The sequence below is a fragment of the Pleurodeles waltl genome, chromosome 4_1 (assembly GCF_031143425.1).
Source record: "Pleurodeles waltl isolate 20211129_DDA chromosome 4_1, aPleWal1.hap1.20221129, whole genome shotgun sequence".
In the NCBI taxonomy this organism is placed as follows: domain Eukaryota; kingdom Metazoa; phylum Chordata; class Amphibia; order Caudata; family Salamandridae; genus Pleurodeles; species Pleurodeles waltl.
In genome coordinates this window covers 788,696,953-788,721,362 of record NC_090442.1, presented here as the reverse complement: position 1 = coordinate 788,721,362, position 24,410 = coordinate 788,696,953, and the positions used below count along the sequence as shown (strand labels likewise).

Sequence of the window (24,410 nt, the reverse complement as noted above, 5' to 3'; positions counted from 1 at the left end):
CCGATGGGTCTTCCTGAGCTAGACTGGTGGGCGGAGCTGTCACTTGCACCTGAATAGTCTGTGCCTGTCCTTATACAAATCAGTCTCCAGCACCCTGGAGTGTGTCTGGAGCCAGGGCAGGAATAGCAGAGTCTTGCGCACTAGAAAGACATATTTTTTAAGTTTTCCTACTTCAAAGGCAGAAATGGGTATAAGTACTGTACCTTTGATCCCACACATTTATGCTGCTTGCTGCTTCTGTCCTGGGAGTGAAAGAACTGGACTTTGCTTTCTATATCCTGCTTTCAAAGGTTCTCTAAGGGCTTGGACTGAACTTGCCGCCTGTTAAGAAGTCTCAGGGACATCAAAGACTTCATCTGCCAGCACATGGGCTCTCTTGCTGAGAGTCCTGACTTGCCAAGTGGTGCCAAATCCAGTACCTGGGCCCTTGGGAGTGAGTTCTGGTGCAACCAAGAAGAAACCATGTGCATCAACTCCAGAGCGTCTTCGGGATAGGTGCCGCTGTCTGACACCGTGCAGCTGTCTAGACCCGAGCCGTGGCATCCACTGAGTACAACGACCAAGACTGATGCCACAGGCCCCACACCGCCGCAGTGCCTGTGAAGTTCCACCACAGCGTGAGTCCCGAGTGCAGTGTCACTGACGCTCATGATACCCAACTCTAACTCCACCACAGCACCTGTGGCCCGATGGTGTGATCACAACACTGTGAAGTTGACGCCTTGTGTCTTGACCTGCTGGATTCATTAACCCCACCTTGTCAAAAGGAACTGATTCCTCGCCACTGATGCAGCATCCCCTCCTCTGCAACCGTAAGGAACCAATGCCTCACCTCTCCTACCTAGCAGTAAGGAACCAATGCCTCCCTTCCCCAGTGGCAGTAAGGAACCAACACCACACCGACTCCAGTGACGCCTCACCTCCCTGACTCCGTGCAAAGTTTTTGTTTCCTCATTTTCCAAGGTACTGTACCTGGGGTCCGTACAACTCCGTGACCAACCCACACTCCCACGCATGTGGCGTTGGACTGTTGGGAATGGCTCCGTCAAGACATCGTGATAGCCCCAGTTAGAGCTATTGTGTTTCTAAGTGCTATACTAATATTTAGGGCCGGATTGTGAGTTTGGTGGTCGGGCTGCCAGACTGCCAGACTGCCATTCATACAGGCAGGACCATCATCCACCAAGCAAAAAAGGCAGACCGCCAGCGGTGCGTCAGCTTGGATTTAGGTAATCTGACCTCCAGTGTCATCAGCACTGCAGCCAAACACCAAGCCTACCACAAACACACAGTTGCCGTGGCAGTCAACCACCGTGGTCCATGTTCAGCAAAGTAACAGACAAGTGCACACTGGATGAATTCAAACAAAACAGCTGACACACATAGGCCAAGTCAACACACTGGCAAAAGACACTATAAAACACACTACTTCACAGACTACAATCCTTTTCATTGCCACTCAGCACAGCAAGACTGACCACACATCATTTTGTAAATTTTTGTCATGTCAGCCCTTTTTTCCCCATCCCATTTTACAACTTTCACACACATCATCTTTTTTTCCATATTCACCTGTCTTGTTTAGTTAGTCACTGTCAACCTCTTTTGAACTTCCAGCTATGTCACGGGCCAAAAACTCATGATTTTCAGAGGATGAGTTGAGAGTCATGGTGGATCATTAGAATAGAGCCACAGTTGTTTGGAGCCTAAGTCCAGCACACTCCTCTCAGTAGGGAAATTAAAATGTGGGACAGGATAGTTGACAGAGTGATTGCTGTAGACACCATACTGCACACAAAGGAGGACATTAGGAAGAGGTGGAACAACATCAGGGACAGGGTCATTTCCCTGATCACCAGGCAGCAGCTGGGCCAGCGGAAAAGTCGTAATAGGGAACCAGAAATACCGCCAGCAGTGGCGGTATTCTGGCTCCCGCAGCCTCGGCGGTCTTTTGAAAAGACCGCCGAGGTTGTAATGAGGGCCAATATATGCTCTATCACATGCATGATGGCCACCTTCACATTTCCCTGATCAGCAGGCAGCAGCTGAAGGCCAAGAAGACTGGCAGTGGCCCTCACAGTGCCATGCTAAGACTCTTTCCCTGGGAGGAGAAGGTCTTGGCCATCTTGCATCCTCAGGGCTTGACAGGAATAACTGGGGATGTGGAGTCTGGCAAGTCACAACACAAATAATATCGCAAAACTGCAATGTCATGCATGCTCATAGCTTAGCTGTTGCCACTGTCTTGTTCATGTACCTCAACAAAATGCAATACCCAGAGTATCTGATTTGTAATCTGAATAACTGGATCCAATATCACAGCTACCAAGGCCCATTACATGCCATATGCCAGAATGTTGGTTGGAAATCTCACAATAACAAAAACACATTCCAGGTTTCATGGTATGTCCCAAAAATGAAAACCTATGCTCAAACCTAAATGCAGCCTGCATACAGATATGTAATACCAAACATTTGTCAAGTGTTGGGGAGTAGCGAGAGTGGCCTGACTGCAGCTCCCCGTATGCACTGTTCCAGTAACTCTAAACACCAGCCCAGTGGTCACTTGTCCAAATACCCGTGTTTGTGAACTCTCATTTAAAGTGTACTCACCTGGGAGGATCCAATTTGTCAAGTGTGTATAGTAGAGGGAGTGATTGGACTGCAACTCCCAGGAGGCATTGTTTCAGTAACTCCAAACACCAGCCCAGTGGTCACTTGGCCAAAGACCCCTGTTTGTGAACTCTCAATTGAACTTCACTCCCCTGGGAGGATACCATTTGTTTAGTGTGTGTAGTGTAGAGAATGATCTGACTGCAAAACACAATGGACCCTGATCCAGTAACTCCAAACACCAGCACAGTGGTCAATTGTCCAAAAAGCTAGTTTGTGAATTCTCAATTAATGTGTACTCACCTGTGAGGATAACATTTGCCAAGTGTGTATAGTAGGGGGAGTGTCGAGACTGCAAATCCCAGGAGGCACTGTGTCAGTAACTCCAAACACCACCCAGTGGTTACTTGTCCAATTACCCCTGTTTGTGAACTCTCAATTGAAGTGTACTTACCTGGGAGGATACCAATTGTCAAGTGTGTGTAGTAGAGGGAGTGACCTGACTGCAACTCCCAGGAGGCACTGTTTCAGTAACAAGAGTGATCCGACTGCAAAGTACAATAGGCCCGGTTCCAGTAACTCCAAACACCAGCCGAGTGGCCACTTGTCCAAATACCCTTGCACTTCCCCAGCACCATACCCCAGCTGATGTCAAAACTGCAACAAGAGAAAGCCTGACTGGTTGCTAAGTCACATCTGTGCTGAATATGTGTGAGCAATGTCAGGTGCTACAATCATGAAGTGAGTGACTAATTGTTGCAGTTATGTCCCAGTCCTTAACAGGAGACTTAGCATATCCAAACCGTCCTTAGTTATTGATGCCAAATGAGTCTGCATTTGGTAGGCCACATGCCCAGACATGCACAGGGAAGACACTTTCCGCACCCACCAAAACAGCCCTTTCATTGTCACTCAAGTGTATGGGTGAAGTCTGTGCTATGGTAGTTGTCTGTAGGGACTATATGCATTGAGTCAGTTTTGCAGTGTGTAAATGTGTTTGTCCAGTCAGGCCTAAGGAGATTACCCTTCAGAAACCACATTGGAGTGTGGTGCTTCATTGTGGCTCACATCACAGTACATGTTTCTGTAGCATAGGCTACCTGATGTCAGTAGGCTTGCTTAGTCATTGTAGGCCTTGAACAGGGTAGTCAGTTAGTGTGCAGATGAATCCAAAAGTGTGTAGTAATGTCCCTGTACTTATTGGCATGTGTGCTTCACACTTGTGGTATGTTGACAAATTGCTTTATGCTTGGTGTTTCTAACATGTGTGTCACACAACCATTTGGGCAAAAACTTGTGTTTGTAATCACTTGATTCGTCTCTTGAATCCATACAGGTAAGAATTAAATTTGGAGAGCCAATACCCAGAAGGTGCAGACTCTGGGGGTCCATAGCTGGCGCAGAGCCCACTGTTGCAAGAGGTTGGAGTACTTGAGACGCTGGGCCAGGAAGATCACGGAGGTCCAGCCTGGGCTGTCCTCCCACCGTGGGCGGGACGCACTTTGGAGCATGACCCCCCTAAGGGCCTGCATTCTGGCAGTGGCATACTTAGACCTTGATGGGCATTTGAGCTGAGAACAGCAGCCACAAGGGGGTGAGTGCAGGGCATATTCCTGTCACATAGCCAAGTTGATGTGTTAAGTTCTGACATCTCCTCCTGATGACTGAGGATGGGCCATGTGTGACACATAAGATGAGTTACTGTTTGTATAGATATGTAATTTGGTGCATACTGATGTGCCTTGCCTATTAGCCCAGGGACCTTGCATACAACTGAGTACAGTCCACAAAACAATTGCTCTCCAGGGACAACATAAGGCTGTGTACAGTGATCAATCAAGTGAGGTTTGTTGTTGTACTGGGTCTAAATTATACGCAACAGACCACTACTCCTTAGTGTTACAGCCCAAAGAAAAAGAAGAGGTGGATCACTGTCCTCAGCCATGTGTCTAGCCAAGTGAGTAAATTAGCGTCTGCTCCCCAGAGGCCACTTGTTTTCAGTGACGAGTGCTGGTGCCTCACTACCGTCTGTCATGTGAAGGTGGCCATCATGCATGTGATAGAGCATACATTGGCCCTCATTACAACCTCAGCAGTCTTTTCAAAAGACCGCCGAGGCTGAGGGAGCCAGAATACTGCCACTGCTGGCGGTATTTCTGGTTCCCTACTACGACTTTTCCGCTGGCCCAGCGGGAAAGTCACATCAACATTGCTGCCGGCTCGTAATAGAGCCGGCGGCAATGCTGATGTGCAGCGGGTGCAGTAGCACCTGTTGTGCATTTTACTGCCCGAAATTTGGGCAGTGAAATGCGCGACGGGCTATGCCTGGGGGCCCCTGCACTGCCCATGCCAAGTCCCCCTTACTCCCAGCCTTTCCATGGCGGTGTTTACTGCCGTAGCCACGCTTGCGGTTGGGGACTCATAATCCCCAGGGCAGCAGTGTTTGCACCGCTGCCCTAGGGATTATGTCCGCCAGGCGGAAGCCTGGCGGTATAGTGGAGGGGCGGGCGGTGGGCATGGCTATTGCTCCACGATCATAATAGCTGGCAGAACACCGCCAGCCTGTTGGCAGTGTTACCGCCAGCTTACCGCCGGCCACCAGGGTCATAATGAGGCCCATTGTTCTTTGGGTGTAGCTACAGATCAAAACTTTCCTTTGGTAAGTGGGGATTGTACATTGACATGATTTATGGCCTATCACTGTTGTCAAAATCCCTTGTGTCAGCATGTTAGCATGTGTCCCGTTCACTTTTGATAAAATGTGTACACTGCTTTTTCATGCATCATTTACCTGTGTTCAGGGGATGATTTCTGTATTCCTTCACATATATTTGCATGCCAACCTGTCTTTGGAATTGTACATATACAATGGCGCTACATTTCATTAGGTGACACAGACAGGAGTGTGTCATGATTGATTGTTGACTCACACATACTCTCACCCTTCATTGCAGGTCATTTGGCTGCAGGAGCAATGAGGGACATGACAGGTAGGACTGGAGTTTTTACCAGTGCTTAATTCGTAAATACAAATGTGCCGGTGCTCGAAGCCCTCCTCTTAGACACGCGGCTGCTGCCATTAAATGTGGGAACACAAATACTGAGACGGAATAATCCTGAAGCACTCTCGGGCCCTTTCAATCTATTTAAAGCCACTCTCTGCTCCATTAGCTCACTCTGGCAGCTTTCTGCTTCCTCCCTTTGTGACCCTTTTTCGTTTTTCCCTTCCTCTGTCTTTCTTATATGTGTCTTTTGCTCGCAGCAAATGCTTGAGGCAGAAGAATAAGCCCCGGCCCTCAAAAATAAGTGCCGGTGTTCCGCACCGGAAACAACAAGCAGAAATTAAGCACTGGTTTTTACACACAATGTCCATGTTCATGCCATTGATGTGGCATCATGTGACAAAGTGCACTGCACATGTGAAATGGGGAAGGTTTGTTGCCTGACTGTTGGCATGCTTCATGAGTGACTTGCAGTTAAGGTGGAATCACATGTGGTTGGGTACAACCATTCATTCATGGACATCTGGTTTTGCAGTACCGAAATTGAGACAGTGGTGTTACTTCCCATTGGGCAACATGTTGAAGGCCTTCTACAAGTACTTGCAAATCCCTGGGCCTCTAAAACATACAAATGATTAATGGCATCTACTGATGCAATGAGACTATGTCATAGTAAGGGGTGCCAAGCAGTAGTCTAGATTTCCCTGGGGTTAGCAGATTCATTGTGTTGTGGATTTTAGAGACATATCTCCCTGACAATTTGCTCATTTTGTTTACAGTATAAATTTCCATGCCAAATATGTAGAATATATGAGCAACTTTAGTACTACCTCCATGACTCCACTAGGACAATGTACACATGGTGAAATGTGCATTGTTGATATGTTTCCAGTGTGACATGAATATTTCCATGTCACCTTCTTCAGGATACTGTACTGCTGTCAGCAACATAACAGGATTTTGGAGAATCATTTCTTATTGTTGTGTTATTGTGTATGTGACAAATACTTGTCTGCACTACCTTTTGTGGGATCTGTTGGAATGAACATGGCATTGGCCTACTATTGTATGACAACAGGTATGCTCCACAAGGGAAAGCATTGAATGTGATATGGTCTCATACTTGTTCAATGGTTACTGAGATTGCACAACTTCACCCATGTAATTGGAGTTGTCTGAGATCCTGTTTTTCCTGTGGGCAACTGTTGACAGTTCATGTGGCATGCATGCATATGGTATGGTACATGTAGGAGCCACCTTGGTGTAGTTTGTTTCTGGGGCATACTTGACATCACGGAAATGTTTGCTAATCACAGGTGTTGTTCAAGTGTGATCAGTAACATGTGGTGACCCTTTTCCCCTTTGCATTTGCAGCATCATGCCAGACAAGTGAAGGAGACAGGGTGCAACCAAGTGGGGAAGAATCTGGCCACAGTACTTCCAGTCATGACATCACTGACACTGAGGGATCAGGTGGCCCACAGAGTGAGGGGAGTGCCACAGAGGACACAGGACTGACCTTGTCATCTTCATATTCTACCTCCAGTGGCCACTCCCTAGTGGTGGGGAACCCATCAGGACCTGCTCCTGTGCCATCCTTGTCTGCCAGCCCCAGTTCTATCACCACCCTCCCTGTTGTTTCTCGCCCAGTTGACCATGCCCACTCACCCAAGAGGATTGATGTCTCCTTTGCCCCAGCTACCACAGCACCAGCCCCTGTTACCCCTGCTGCCCTGAGTGAGAAGACTATTGACCTCCTGAGGAATATCTCTGTGGAGCAGACTGCCATAGCGAATGCCATCCATGGGTTGGCAAGCCAACTTCAGCAGACAAATGCTTTCCTAGAAGGCATTCATAGTGACATGTCTGGCCTACAGAGATCTTTTCAGCCTCTGGTCTCCTCGCTGATGATAGTCATCCACCCCCCCAATCCTCCCTCTGACCACCTCTCTCTTCTCAATCCAAATTCAGTATTCCCCTACCTGTCCTAAGCACACAGTCACATCTGCATGCACCTGCCTCAACACACACAAGCAGCAAACATTGACACAAACACCACAAGACATACCGGCATGCAGGCACTCATTATTCACCCACAGACACCACATCAGCCACCATTTCAACAGACAACCCCACCTACCCAAACACCACATCTACCATACCCACAGACACTACCACAGCACCCATTGACACATCCACACCACCCACCATACTCCCAGACTACAGCTCAAAACCCACAGACCCTCTCTCCTCAGACACCATATCAGCAGAGACCACCGCAACACCCACAGACACCACCCCAACAGATACACACACATCCACCACCCCATCATCACCCAGCACCTCCACCTGCCAGACCCCCTAAAACACACAAATGCCCACACCCACAAACACAATAGACACCACCCAAACACAGGCATACCTCACACATGCACACACACCTGGCATCTACACCCACAGACAAGCCCACCACTCCATCAGCCCCCAAGTGCCCAACCCCTTGTGATGACCCTACCTGTTTTCCCAAGGAGAGTATTCTTTTCGACCTTTCCCCTGTTACCTCCATACCCCCTCCCAAACCCAAAAGGCCCCCACCTACAGCCCAACCCATCCTTTCGACATCCAGGTCCTCCCCTGTCACACCTGTTCCCCTGCAAACACCCACACCCCTCCCCCCATAAGAAGACACCCACCCCTCTGAAGAAAAAGCCCCCCCTGCCAAACCCACCCATACCAACTCTGACCACACCACAAATAAGGATGAGCTCTGAGGTGCTGGCCTGACACTTGACCTTCCTGTGGAGGGTCCCTGGCAGTGATTGGAGTCTAGGTTGGGCACAGTAGTATGCATGGACTCACATAGAGTGGCCAATGGCCTTTGCTTTTCAGCATTTGAATTTAATCAACCCAAGCTGTTATTTTGTTGGGTGCACATTTGCCCTGCCATTACTTTTCTACCTTTATGTTGTTCCTGAATCACTTGTGCTGTATGCCTACAGTTGTGTGTGTTTCACCCTGATTGCTGATCCAGTTGCTGTTGTTTGCAATATCTGACTTAGTGGGCAGTGCTGGTCACCTAAGACAAGGGTAGATGTTCACTGTATGGATATGTGGGTATTGATCCAATTGGGGTGTCATTGCATTGTGTTATGTTTGCTAGGTAAGTATTTCATCTTGTGTTGGCCAATGTATGTATGGTGTTAGATTTTGTACTTTCGTCTCATGTGTGGGAGGTAGAGTTTTGTTTGTCCACACATGGAGGGTGTTCAATTGTGGTAGCTTCCTTTGCATTTGACTGTCCCTGTGTCAATTTGGATGTTTGTACATTACAGCTACTTCATCTAGATGTATTCCCCATGCTGTTGCTGTTGTGCATGCTTTCTTGACTTGCACTTATACATTTGCCAGATAGGCATGTCACTTTTCTCAAATATTGTTTGTTCCTGAGATACATGAAGGGCAGATTCCTGTGCAAATGCAGTTTTAGGGGCATTTGCACAGTGAAAGGTGTCCTAGAGCAGCCTCCTTCCATGAATGCTCCTGATGCGGCTATCCCTATTCTGCAGGTATTGTTCGCATTGAGCTTTGCATATTCGTTTCACAACCTATTGTGCATCCCATTGTCCTTCCATTGTGTTGCAATGTGGGTGCTGTGTTGGTCCATCGATGAGCAGCACCTGCTGCAGGACGTGTGTGATGGGCTCCATGTCGGTCTTTCTTCCATGGGACTGCCAACATTGTAATACGGTGGTCCAACAGCCAAGCAGATGGTGGTCGGACTGCCAAACGGGTAATGAGGACCTTAATCTTTGAAAATGTGTATCTTTGCTTGTGTATGTTGGATTTATTGTCGTTTTGGTCTTGGTTTATTCAGATAAATATTGGCTATTTTTTTATACTGGTGCAGAGTACTTTTGTGGTGTTTTCACTGTGTTACTGTGTGTTTGTGTAAAAATACTTTACACATTGTCTCTGAGATAAGCCTGACTGCTCATGCCAAGAAACCAAGGCTGTGAGCAGGGGTTATCTTAGCTGTGTGACTCCCTTACCCTGAACAGAGTGAGGGTCCCTACTTGTACAGGGTGCAAAACACTGCCAACAAGAGACCCCATTTCTAACACCTCCCTTTACCTCTATGCGCACATTAAAAAAATTGTTATTTAGAAAAATATTTACCTGTGTGATAAAGTACTGTGTGCCAAATGTGGAAATACTTACCTGCCTTGTAAATGGATGCATGGTAAAGGCTCATTCCTTGTTTTATATTCTATTAAATGAGTGGTATATTAATTTCAGCTAATTCATTTTAGTACATAGCATACCCTTTGAGAACATGTAATATTACAGTTAATATGTAATATTAATTTCAAAGCAAATCAATATAAGGTCAGTGCAAGCCATATTCACCTAAAAAGCAGTCATATTCATTTAAGCATGGATTCTGTTCATTTCGATATATGCTTAATTCAGTTCAAAGCATGCTACATTTATCTCACAGTTTCATATTTGTTTCAAAAAGTGTCATATTCATGTTACAAAATGTCATATTAATTTTGATGTGGGCAATATTAATTTCACCAGGTGTCATATTCATTTCAAAGTGGCTCATATTCATCTTAACATGTGTCATATTCCTTTCAATGAATGCCATTCATTTCAATGAATGTACTATTCACCTTAACACCTGTCAAAATAATTTTAACACAAGTCATATTCATTTTAACACAGGTCATATTCATTTCAATATATACAATATTTATTTTTTTGTGTATCATATCAATTTCAAAGCATAAAATATTCATTTTGACATGTTTCATTTCAATTTCAGCATCGGTCATATTCAGGTTAAGACATGTTGACTATATTTCAGTGGAGCTCATATTCATTTCAATGAATGTCGTATTCACCTTAGCATGTGTCATATTACTTTCAATGAATGCTTCATTCATATGAACACAATTTTAACATGAATCACATCCATTGCAACATATATCATAATCATGTCAATGTATATCATATTACTTTCAATGCAATCCATATTCAGTGTGATCAATGTCATGATCATTTTAACATTACTCATTTTCATTTGCAAACATGTCAAATTCATTTCAATGAAGGTCATACTCATTTCAACTCATGTTATATTCTTTTTAACATGTGTTATATTCCTTTCAGTCAATGTTATTTGTATTTCAATGGACGTCATATTCATATTAACAACTGTCATATTAATATTAAGCTGCAACTTATCAATTTTAACATATATCATATTCATTTGAATATGTGTCATATTAATTTCAAGGTGTGCCATATTAATTTAACAAATGTCATGAGTATTCCATCTTTGGTCATACTCATTTGAAGGCATGTCAGCTTCAATTCAATGGGGTTACATTAATTTCAACACAAGCCATATTAGTTTTCAATCATCTCATATTCATTTCCATCTGGGTAATATTAATTTCAACACTATTCAAATTCATTGCAACATGTTTAATGTTAATTTGAGTATATATTATATTATTTTCAATTTGCATTACTTTCTTTTCAGAATGGAATGTATTTATTTCAGTACCTTATATTCATTTCAGTCTGTCATATTCATTTCAATGTATGTCATATTCCTCTTGGCATATGTCAATCATTTCAAGGAATGTCCCATTCTTTTTGATGAATATTGTATTTGGTTTAGTGATTTTTTTATTGTTTACCACCAGGGCCATATTAATTTGAGTATGACTGATATATATCTCAGTAGATTTTTTATTCAGTTTGGTGTGTGTCTTATTCATATTAATCACTAAGTAGCATATTCACTCTGCCAGGTTTCATATTTGTTTTGGTTCAATTCAGATTCACTCTGCCAGGTATCATAATTATTTTGACACATAGTATATTCATTCTGGTGTGGGTCATTTTTATTTTGCAGCACGCTGTGCATTTCAGAAGGTTTCCTATATGGGGAGCTGTAATTTTGACATGAACGGCTTCCCATAGGGACATCCGGTGGCTAGAAACAGCCCAGTTGTCCCTGATATCGGTCAGAAAATTTCAATTTGGTGAAGTGGGGTAGTGTTTTAAAACTTTGCCAAGGTAAATGCTCTAATTGTGTAACTTTGCAGGCAAGGGCTTTCACTTCACCTGCCCATTGTACTCAAATAAACCTTGTTTCAAATTGGGACATTCCATGTAATTATATTTAATTTTCAAGCCATGTCGTGGACTACGATCTCATTATCCTTTAATTGAATGTAACAATATAGAGGTAATCTTTTTTTTAGGATAGGGTAGGTTATGGGCTTAAGGTGAAGAGTTTAGGGGTAAAGGATTTAAGGGCAAAAGATGGAGTGTATATTGGTGAAGGATTGATGGGTGAGGGGTTTCGGAATGAAAAGTCATAGGAAGCATTTTAAAGGTGAATAGGTGATGGGTAAAGGGTTAGGAATGAAGGGTTTAAAGGTGAAGAGTGAAGGGTACATGGATGAAGAGCATAAGGGTGAAGGTTAAGGAAAGTTTAGAAGGGAAGAGTTTGAGAGTAAAGCATTTAAGGGTGAAAGGTATAAGTTTGATGGTTGAATAGTCGAGAGGTAAAGAGTTTAGAGTAGAAGGTGTTTAAGTGTGTGTAGAGGTTAGGAGTGAAAATAGAAGGGTTTGGGATGGAGAATTCAAGGGTGAAATGTTGTTAAAATAAGTGAAGAAAAATAACTCCAAAACACTAGAGGAAAAGCAAGCATACATCCTATGGTATATCTAGGCTGTACATTGAATTCAAGGTTGTCAATCTTTATAAATGGCATGGCTTAGTTTTGGAAGTATTTTTCACTCAGGAAACTCTGAACAGAATTTAAAAAATAATTCAGAAGTGTCAGAATTCAAATCAAAATGCTTGCAAAGTTCTCATCTACTTTCCACATGATTCAGCCATTTGGTCACCTGGGCCTCCAGAGATGTGTCATGCTAAGTACACCTTTTCCTCAGAATCCTGCTGAGTAGGTGCACCTCCCTGCTTCATAAAAGCCGTTGTGTGTCAAAGCTTGTGTTTTCATGCAGTATTTGGATTGCAGGAGCTAAAAAAAAAACAAATCTTAAAATCTGCTTTTCAGCTATACCCCAGTAAAAATATCCTTGGGAAACAGAAGAAGAAAGAAAACAAAAGACAAATACAGAAGAGGAAGAGGAAGATAAATCATCTCATAAGAAGAATGATAGTAGCAAAAAAAAGCCTACAAATGGTAAGGAATCGGTAGGCTGCAAGCCCACTGTAATTTAACAAAATGTCTTTCACAATCAGACAACTTGATGGCAACCAAATGGAGTGAGTAGCAATTTTCGACCCACCTCATTAATATTCATTAAGTAAGCTCAATTATGACCCACGCGAAATTGGAACATTATGGACTGACATATGAATGCATGGGTTGGGTAGTAAAATTCTTTACTAGATTCAAAAATATTGGTCACAAATTCAAACCATGACCCGGCCCATTATTCCCACAGGTTCTCGTCTTTGTAGATTCCAGAAAGATGCTTTAAAACTGAACCATGATGTTTTTATCTGCTTTAAAGAAATTGTAATTATTAGCACAGAGTAGCATATTGTGGAATTTTACCCTGAATCCTCACACTCTGAATGTCAGCTGCAGAACGCCTTCATGGTTATCTGTTAGGAAGCTTCTACTTGCAAATAGAACCAATGTTACATCGGAGGATGCCCAACTCTAGAATAACTTTAAATAATATTTCATATTCAGTGTTGAGGGGCACTACTAGCCAAAATGAGCCACACTAATTTTCCACCATTCCTAACTTCTAAAAGCTGGCGATAACAGTTGGGGGTGTAACACAGGCCCTGCAGCCACTTATGTGGGGGTAGGTGTTGGGTAACCCTTCAGGAGGTCCCGACCCCTTCAGGGAGGCCATTTTCTGTCAAATACCAATGCATATCTTTGAGATAGGGGAGATTCAGAGGCCCCGCTTCATATCTTCATAGTCTACAGGGGGGCTCCACTTTACCTTTCTCCACTGGCCACAGTATTTTGTACTGTTCAAATTTTCAAACAGTTATACTACTAATGTTTCAAGTAATGTGTAAAATTCAACCTCTGTCTCATTTTTCTTGGGAGTCTTATTGTTTTGTAGTTAATAAATAGCAGTAAGCGAATTTGTGAATTGTGAAACAGGTGAAATGTTCATTGTTTTCGGCTTTCAGAGCGGAATTAAGGTTGTACCGCTGCTCCACTGGTGGACACAAAGCACAACATAATTACATTTAAAAGCAATGTGGGGTACTGGGTAATGTATTTACCTTAATGGTAATTTCAGTAAGGTATATACATTTCCAGGACCCCCAACAGTACTCTTGAAAGTTATTTCCCAAGCAGGAAAGCCCTGCAGGCACTACATACAGGCTCTCTTCCTATCTTACATGGTGGAAGAAGAAATTCATGTGCTGCAGGACCATTCTCTCTTTATTCCACCTTTTTGAATTTGGGGCAAGTGGATGCCTAGTCAGCGGAAATGGGCAAAATTGCCCGACGTTTTGAGTCAACTTACCACTGATTTAAGAAAACAATTGCCCATCCCTTGGTAAATTGCCTGCTTCACTGCTTTTATAATGTAATCAGTTAGTAGGGTTTTGGCAACTCTGCTATCAATTAGAGAAATCACTGACTTAATCTACAAATCGTCATTACAGAGTTACTCATAAAGCTGCATGGTTATACAAAGCGTCTCCACTGCCTTATTAATATACTCCCCCATATTGAGGTCTTTTATCATACATCCTGGCAGATCTCCCCACCATCTCTCCCACCAACCAAAGCTTGCACAGGACCATCAACTTTAAACAACAAATTTCAGAATGGACATCCCAGAACAGTAACTTGGATAGTGGTCTATGATAATGGGAAATACCACAAAGGGTCCTAAAGAGCAGTTCAAAGCTGCCAGCTTACTGGAAACCACACACTGCGTACACTTCTTCATCCATCACGCTGCTAAGCAATGTGTCCCGTAACATGATATCACCATGGACATTGAAACACCTTCCAAATAGGATGAAAACAAACCACCCTTCCAACCACACACCCTACAGCGTTATTTAAATACCACCTTTTCTTGTGTTTCTAATATTTGCATTCTGAATACTTATTTAAAAACTAGGCTATGATTACAAGATTTCTGGTTTTTGGTGCTGGGATACCAAGGGATTGTACTCTCCAGTTCCAGCCAGTATCCCAACACCATAAACCAGCAGTAGTGAGTGTTGTTGCCGCAATGGGAAATAACTAGCGAGACATAGGAATACCTGGCCCTTTTCCACTAATTACACTTGAAGATAAATCCACAAACATTTTTCTCAGTAAGAGGGCCAGAGGGGTCATGGAATGAGAAGGGGGTCACAGAATCAGGAAAGAACATGGTTAAAGGAGGCCGTGAATAGCACTGTCTGCTCCCCCTGTGGCACTGCAGGGGTTGGATGTGGGCTAGCTTAGTGTAAGAAATTGGGTTGTTAGTTGATTGGGATGTGAACCCTGGTCACGTAGAAACCACAATCCTTGTCAGGATAAGACACAACCACCCCAGATTAACCTGTGCTCAACTCCTTGTAGCTGAGCACAGAGCAGTCACACTAAACTAAAGTGCAGGTGCTCTCTCCCATAAAAGTTGGTATGATTAGCTTACACTTGTTTGGCATATTGCATAACCATGGCCTGTAAATTTCAATGTTACTAGTGGGTCTGCAATGCAGATTACACCATCCACAGAAATAGCCTTTCAAACCTGTCTCAGCCCTGCCACTGCAGTGGCTGCGTGTGCAATTTACTGCCATATTGACTTAGCATTTCAAACTACTTGCCAAGGCATAAACTCCCCTGTCACTACACCTTAGTCACCCCTAAGGTAGGCCCTAGCTAGCCCTATGGGCAAGGTGCTGTGTATGTGGAAGGTAGGACATGTACTTAGTAGTGACAAACAGCCTGTTATGTTTTTCACTAGTGTGAGGGCTGCTCCTCTCATAGGTTTGCATTGAGAATTCCCTTATAAACTTGTAAGTGGTATTTTCTGATCTGAAAGGAATAGCCGGGGCATGTTTGGTATGTTTGGAATGGTAGTGAAAATTTCTGCTTACTGGTGTAGTTAGATTTTACATTGCTATTTTAGAAATGCCACTTTTAGATAGTGGGAAGTCTCTGTGCTTAAAACTCTATGTTGTTTGCAGCCTGACTCCAATCCACATCTAGGGCAGAGTGGCAGTTACAGTTTGTGCATACTTTCCACACAGCCACAACACAGGAGGGGTTGGGTGTGCCAGGAGATACATCTTCATCTTCATCCATCTGTATGGATGTATCAGTTGCATCAACTGATAGTTTTCCTGGGCTGGGAGAGGGAGAGGTCTTTCACACCCAACATGTCAATAGGGTGTGTCCAACCCTCACACAAAGGGTTGAGCTAACCACTACTGATGTCCGAAATACAGGGCTGCAGTGAAAGAGGTTTGTGTTGCACTTAAAAGGATTCCTTTTGAAGTGACATCTTACATTAAAGACATTTTTGAGTACTGGCACAGGGGCCCTGACCCCATGTATGTAGAGCACTTCTGCAACTGGAGCTGAACCTCTGTCAGAAGGACTACTGAGCTGCACAAAGGACTAATCTGGACTGCTCTTCTGTTGTTGCCCTGCTGCCTTCTATCTGCTGGGCGGCATAAAGGGCTTCCTGGATTGCTTTTCTGCGTGTTGCCTTGCTGCCAGATACTCCCTGACTTTAGTTTCCCTAGGCTCTGCTGCTTCTGCCAGAAGGAACCATCATTGAGACTACTTTCTTTGTTGTGCCAACCTGCTTGTCTGCTGGAGCAACTGCCACTCTGCTCAAGGAAACTCATATGCTGGCCTACTGCATAGCTGCCCTGCTTTGTGCCCAAGTGTTCTCCCAGGGGCCCCAGTGCAGGGTGGGCACTGTTTACTGCCCCTTGGCTGCCTAAACCAATGCATTGGGGGACGCTTTATATTTCCAATTCACTTTTTATCACTAGTGGATAGTGTGCACTTTTACTTTCCCTCAGCGCCTGGTGAGCACTGTTTTACTGCTCTTTCTCCGGCCCTGCATGCTGATTTCGGGACCACACATTGCCTGGGACATCAAGGGAGACTACTACAGACAGTTGCACAGTGCTGTGTGTGCATCCAAAGTGTGGCTGGTGCTTCCCCCAGAGTTCATAACAGCGCCAAAGTGAGAGGACTTAGGGCCAGATGTAGGTAGAAACCAATTTGCGAGTTGCAAATTGCGAGTCTGTCCGACTCGCAATTTGCAACTCGCAAATTGGTATGCAGAAAGGTGTCTCAGACACCTTCCGCGACTCCCTATGGGGTCGAGTAGCGAGTCTAGGCACTCACGGGGATGGTGGCCTGATGTAGACAGCAGACCACCATGTCCATGACTGCTTTTAAATAAAGCAGTTTTTTTTTCTCTTTGCAGCCCGTTTTCCTTAAAGGAAAACGAGCTGCAAATAGAAAAAAATACTGAAACCTTTTTGTTTCGGTTTTTTTCAGAGTTTTCAAAAATACTGAAACCTTTTTGTTTTCGTTTTTTTTCTCTGAAAAAATATTATTGGGAGCATTCACAAAGGGGAAGGGATCCCATGGGGACCCCTTCCCATTTGCGAATGAGTTACCATCCACTTCAGGTGGATGGTAACTGCGGGTTGATTTGCGACCGCTTTCGCGGTCACAAATCAACCCTACATCGCGGTGCAACTCGCAAATAGGTAGGGAACGCCCCTTCCTATCTGCGAGTCGGAAACACATTTTGCGAGTCAGTACCGACTCGCAATATGTGTTTCAGCATCGCGTGAGGGCATTAGCGTCTCGCAAACGGCGTTTTTCGCTGTTTGCGAGGCACTAATGCCTTCCTACACCTGCCCGTTAATCACTCTCCCTGGACATCAAGATCTGGAGCACAACATCGTTATGGTGCTCTCACTAGACCCATGCAGCAGCTCTAGAGTTCAGAGACTCAAGTGCACTCCCTGCACGCTGGCAAGGGCTTGCCTGTATTTAACTTGCAAACCTCTGAAGCCCTGGCAGATGCTCTGTGTGTTCATGGGCAGCTGCCCTTGGAATTTCTGCATGTGGGGAGTCGCAGGGTGTGTGCACCCCATAATATCGCAGGTACTTACTCGGTGGCCTTTTGTTGTAGGTCAGGTCTGCAAAGGAGGCTCCGATCACCACCAGAGAGTGGTTCATGTTGCACTTAGGTACTGATTACCATACTCTAGGCACTAGGTGCACAGGAGCCGTCTTAAGAGCATTTGCTCTAAAAACAACTTCTAATTATTACCACATTCCTGCTAATAGGAGTGCAGAGCTCACTGTGCCTGTGTGGGGTTACCGTCTACTTATGGGATGGTTGATGATTCATGCATTTGTGGCAATTATAATGTTACATAGGTTTGGCCTCTGAAATCAGGTAAATTACTTGCTCAAATGTAACAATTTATGTACATGCTCTTTTTAGAAAGCCTGATGTGCCTCAGTAATTACTGATCTAATGATGTGTAACGTATACAGTTTTAGTTCTTGCATTGCCAGGACAAAGAGTATTGACAGAGTATTTATGAATCATGCATAACATGGTCTCACAATATGTACAACAGAGAAACCTATTTTTTATATGATCCTATGTGAAGTCTCATTTGTGATTCATTTACTGTGTCACTGGTGAGAGTGTGTTGTGCAAACGCTTCACACATTGCCTCTGGGGATAAGCCTGACTGCTCTATGCCATGCTACCAGTGGATGAGCACAGGTTATCTTTGGTGTATAACTTACCTGCCCTAACTAGAGGGGTGGGTTCTTCCTGGCTGTAGTGCATACTCTAGCCAACCATAAACCCCATTTCTAACAGGGGTACAAGTTCTAACTTCCCTCATTATTTTGGGTAAGGAATGCCAATTGTGTCTATGCACCCTGCAGGAATGAGCATCCCACTGCATGGATGATGGGTAGAAGAACAAAGGGGCTCATCTACCTTCTCCTTATAAAATAAAAACATGTATTTATTGGATGGATCAGAGTTATTAATTCCCGCATGCTGCTTAAGCACAGCGACCATGAGGCCCTTAAAATGTGTTAGATTGGCTTATACACAGTTGCCATATTTAATTTACTTGTAAGGACCTAGTAAAGTGCCACCACCTGTGCCTAGGGCCTGTAAATTAAATGTTACTACTTTGCCAGCAGCACTGGTTCTGCCACTCACTTATGTAGCACTTTAAACATGTCTCGGGATTGCCACTGCAGTGTTGTGCTGTGTGTGTGCAGTTTTAAACTACCAATTCATCCTGGAAAAGTAAACAAAGTAAACATTTTGCCAGGCACAAGTCTTAATTTTGAATACATATAACTCACCCCTAGGGTAGGCCCTCGACAGCCCAGAGGGCAGGATGCAATGTATTTAAAAGTGGACAATGTACTGTCTAGTTTTACATGTCCTGGTAGTGATAAAACTCTTACAGTTGATTTCACTTCCGCAAGGCCTGTCTCTTCCATGGGATATCATTCGAGTGGAGAAGTGTGCACAATGGTTAGAGCAGTAGACCCTGATGCAGAGGTCTGGCCCGGGACCAGGGTTCAATTCCTACCTCAGCAGGTTTTGGGCTCAATTCCCTTGGACCAGATAGTTCTTGCCTAGGTGCCTAATCTAATTAATGGATCCCACTCTGTAACTCTGGGCAATAGCTTGCTTAATCTCCACAATGGCCCTGACAGCGCTTGCATGTCTGGCTTCACCCTGGGGGTGCCCCGGAGTGGGCGCCTCACAGGGAAAAGCTAGGAGGGGGTTCCACAGCAGTATGCATACAGTGCCTTGAGACCCTAACGGGTGAGTAGTGTGCTATACAAGTGCGAAGTTTACAGTTTTTATTACAAGTACTATTAAAAGTGTAATTTTCAAATGGGAAGAGATAATTCCTTCAAGTTTGGTGTCTCTGGAACAACAAGTTAAAATACTAACTTAGGGTGGAGTTGGATTTTAAATCACAATTTTGAAACTACCACTTTTAGAAAGTTGGCGTTTTCTTGTCTTAGCCCTTTCGTGCCTGCAGCCTGGCTCTCATCACATGACTGAGTGTAGTTGGCAGTTGGGCTTTTTGTATTCCTTCTAGGCAGTCACACACAGTGGGAGCTTAGGTTTGACTTGATGGGCCATCCTAGGCAGGATGGGAAGGAGGAACTGGACACAGCCTCACCCCTTGTAATTAGTCCGGAGCCAGGGCCAAGGAGGCAGGACACCTGTGCATTTCAAAGGCATGCCTCTAGAAGCTTTCCCCAGTTCAAAGCCACAACTGGGTATAAATGCTGGACCTCAGACACCACAGTCTTCAGTAGTCTTCTGAACCTGTGAAAACTCTGCCAGGATGAAGGACGGCTGTGGTGCCCTAAGGACTGCCATTCTGCTGGACTACTGATCTGAATGAACTGCTACCCTGCTGTGCTGACTAGCTACTTTCCACCCTCTTGGCTGTGTGAGAAAGACTGGATGTGCATCTCTAGAAACCAGAACACAGAGTGACTCCAAGGGCTAGTTGTCTGGCCTACTGATCTGAAACCTCAGGGACACAACAGGCTTCCAACCACCTTGCACCTGTACCTGAACTCTGCCATCTGTGAGTCTACGCTGCCAAGTGTTGACACCCCAATCCTGGACTCTTGGAAATGTTCTTAAGGTGCTCTACCAGCCTCTGTGGATCCAGAGGAACCAACACATCTCCTCTGCTGTGTGGCTCAAACCCAAGCAGAATGAATGCATTGCCGCTGCTGCATGGATTGACCCATCACAAAGACCCGCATTGCATCACCTCTCTTGAAAACAGATGCAATACTCAACTGTGTGATGCATTCTCGCCACCGTCTCTTGCATCTCTCATCGACAGCACCCTGAACGATGATGAGGGACTGCGCATCACAACCCTTTGGTACTGAAGCATTACTGCGACTGCTCACCATATCCCCACTGCAAACCTTCACATTACAAGCCTTATTAAAGGGCTCCAAGCCACAGGTCCTTGACTTGCAGCGTCGTTAAAATCTCGGCACTGATGAATCGCTTTGGCTGTGTAATGCATCTTCAACGCTGATCCTCACAATGCTGTGTAAACCATGATTTAAGGTACTCTGTTCAGTTGGCCTATCTAGGTCCCTGTAATCAGCCCATGCTCCATCACGGTCGGCCTGAACTTGTGACTTTGTCCTAGTTTGTGCTTTGGGATTTTTGGCACTTTTTAAAATAAAATCTTTCAAACTTCATATCTACTGTTCCAACTGATTGTATTTTTATGTTCTGTTTTTCTAAGTTTGTATGAGATCTTTTTGTGTGGTGCTTTCACTTTATAACCGTTTGAAGTGTTGCACAAATACTTTATACATTACCCCTAGGTCAAGCCTGACTACTCTGTGCCAAGTTGCCAGAGGGTTGAGCAGAGGTTAATCTGAGGTCGCTTGTGCCTTACCCTGTGAAGGATTTTGGTTACTGCTTGACCAGGGCTCACACTCCAGCCAACCATCAACCGTGAGGTAAATAGGTATTTATTATTCTTCACTTCTTTCTAGTTACGTTCCAAGATACTTATGGATGGAGTTAATAACAATAAATACGTCCCTTAAAATGTTGTTTCTTGCTCAATGCAGTGAGCACTGTATTAATATAGGTTGATACTTTTGATCACATATAGTGGCAGACATTTTGTTTCCTTCCTTTGCGGCTCCAGTGATATGTGAAATGCTATTTACTGTGGCAGACAACTTTCCTTCCGCCTGATGGTGTATCATTGCCTGAACCCACCTCATGAGTTTAAAGAGTGGCAAACCCCACAGAATCAAACACAGAGACAGTATTTTAAAATGCTTGATTGGCCTGCATTGGTTTCATGTAGCTAAGAGGGCCCTGTATAAAATCATCTGCATTTGCAATCCATCTGTCTTCAAATCAGCATAATTTCTAGTCAATCTTGTTTCAGTCAATGCACATTTTCTTGCTTTCTTTGATCTTTTTATGACATCACAGATTAGGTATGATCTTTTCCTGTCTCAACCCCAGCTCATAGAACAATTCAAGGCCTTCTCAGAGAATAAGGGCAATGCTGTATGAAGCAAAATTAGATGGCCTGGCACTTCTCCATGTTGACACTAGTTTTGATCCGGTGGTGATGCACTAACATTACCTCCGCTTTGGAAACCATTACTGGAGACTGGTTGTTTCTTGGTGACAAACACAATGGCATCCCTGTGAAATGATTGCCATCAGGAGTTCTAGCAGCCGCTAAAGTTTACAGGTCTCACCAGGAAAGGCATTTTTTTTCTTTTCGTAATGCCTTTAGAATCACTTGAGGAATCTGCACAAAATTTTGCCCACTTTCAGTCTTTCATGGCAAGGTTAATGCAGATCCATTGAAGAAAGGGGCAAGGAAAAAGAGATTGGCAGCAGTGACAAGTCTTGGCTAGCCCTGTGCCCTATTGTCAGTGGGCCAACAACCCACACACAATACAGCCTTTGAGGCTATACAGCAGGAATTGGCCAAAGAGCCTTGTTTTAATCAGGCCTTGAACCCCACTCTCTGTGGATGTCCAAGCCTATTGCACATGTCCTTTGGCTGTGCACCTTGAATGTTCGTCGCAGGACCAGCCCGTCCCCGAGGAGGCCAACGTCAGACTGCACACGATCTGCAGCCTACTGTGGGCAGCAAACCCCAACTGCACACAACCTACAGTTGTGGATAGCAGGGGTTGGCAGCTCATGGTCTCTGGCCAGGCCCTTTGCTTTACTCTCTGTGGGGAGCCAACCCCCTCTGCACACAGCCTTCTTGCTAATGATGCTCATGGCCCTGGCATATGAAGTTGGGTGTGGTGGCAGGGCCTTGACACTGGCCAGGCCCTGTGCCCCACCCTCCACTGGCAGCCAAACCCCACTGCACACAGCCTTTGGTTGAGTGCAGCTGTAGATGGTCTCAGGAGTGTAACCTCCTCGATGAGCACTGAACTTCTGCCAGGCCTTGTAGCCAACCCCTGCTGTGCAACACTGCAGACCATGAGCATTAATAGCAAGAAGGCCATGCGCAACAGATGTTGGCCAACTGCATGCATCAATGTGCAGGACCTGACTAAGGATGGTCTCAGTGGGGTTTGGCTGCTTAGCCTAGCAACTGGCCATGCTCAGGGCTCCAATCTCTGAGGATGGACAACTCCCACTTCACACATCCATCATCATTGCCTTGAATGTGTTGGCCAAAGGAGATCTCATCTTCTGTGGGCAATCAACCCATGCTATAAAGGTATTGTAATATTCTGTTTCATGAGGACAGACTATTATAAAAATGACAATACATTATAATAAAGTTCATTACCACTGTACGAGGCTATATTAACCTATATTAAAGGCCTTCTACAGCATAATAGGTGTGGTCCTATGGCACACCCCTATAAAAAGTGAGCTGACCCTCAATGGTCAATATGCATGGTATGGTCCACAATTATTAATGCTTTTCATTAGGTTTGTGTTTCTATCGTAATACAGGCCTAATGTAAAATGTTATTGTGAGATTTAATACTCAATGCAATTGATGACTAGCGTTGGATAGTTTCTCAAACTAAAAGAAAGTGATGTTATTTGCTACTTTGCATTATTTGATGTGAAGTGGGTATTGTATAGGTGGTGCATGGCCTTTTACATGGAACCATCCAGGTATTGTGGTAGAATCACAATCTCCTATCATTGTGAGATAGAGATGTGTATCAAAATCCTGTGCCTCCTCAAGGCAGGCACAATAAGGGGACATTTCTTCATGTATCCTAATAAATCCTCCTTAGTATGTCTGCTCTTTTTTAAAGGACTCATGAAAAGAAGGAAAAGTGTCAATAACTGAGAAGATCCATTTCCATCAGAACACCTAGGGCCTTATTTAGAACTCAGTGGACAGGTTACTCCATCACAATGGTGACGGATTTCCTGCCTGCCAAAATCTAAATGCCATAGGATAGAATGGGATTTAGATTACCGCGGATGGGATATCCGTCGCCATTGTGACGGAGTAATCTGTCCGCCGAGTTTTTAATCATGCCCCTAATCTTTACAGAACACATACACCTTTGCAATTAAACTATCAATGAAAGTGTAAATCAACACCAGATATGTTTCAGAAGAGCTATCTAGTTCTGAGCAGCAGGGGCTGCCACAAAAGGGCGCCAAGGCGCCACCCACCTTATTTTTTTCAAGTTATGTGGATGTTCATTGCAAAGAGCAATTACCATCCACATAAGTTATTTTTTAAATTAAATAAGGGCTTTAAGCCATAGGTTGCTGCTTTAGTGCCCAGCTGTCTCACGCATTTGCTGCATGACAGTCAGGCAGCCAGGCACTTCCATGTGGGACACATGATCTAGTGAGCATATGTCCCTCAGCATTTTCCTTTAAAAAACACGGCTATTCTATGCAATGTTTGAGGGGCTGAAGAGACCTCCCATTCATGACGCCAGCAGTGTCATATTTACAGGCAGTCCTGGGCGTCTAAGGAATAAGCCCTGTATTCTTCGGACTGCCTGTAAATTACTTTCGCAGGCTGTATGCAACACCCTTTCCCAACTCGTCACCTGTGATGTGTTGGGAAAGGGTGTTCCTTGAAGCCTGTGAAAGACTGCAGGCATGTGAGTCACAACTCTGTGACCTCGAGCCACATGCATGCTTTTGCATCAGAGGCCGAGAGGGAACGCTTGCCACCCTCCAGTCTCCCATCCTGTACTA

General features: G+C 44.5%; 1 long non-coding RNA gene across 2 annotated transcripts in view; it reads right to left on the bottom strand.

Annotated features, from left to right (window-relative positions):
• Positions 1–11,041: 11,041 nt before the first annotated feature.
• The window catches only part of LOC138288584 (uncharacterized), a 29,595-nt gene continuing 16,226 nt past the window's right edge, over positions 11,042–24,410 (bottom strand). For both annotated transcript variants that reach the window (XR_011202475.1, XR_011202474.1), the window contains one exon: positions 11,042–12,682. This is a non-coding gene — a long non-coding RNA (uncharacterized lncRNA). The remainder of the gene's footprint in view (positions 12,683–24,410) is intronic.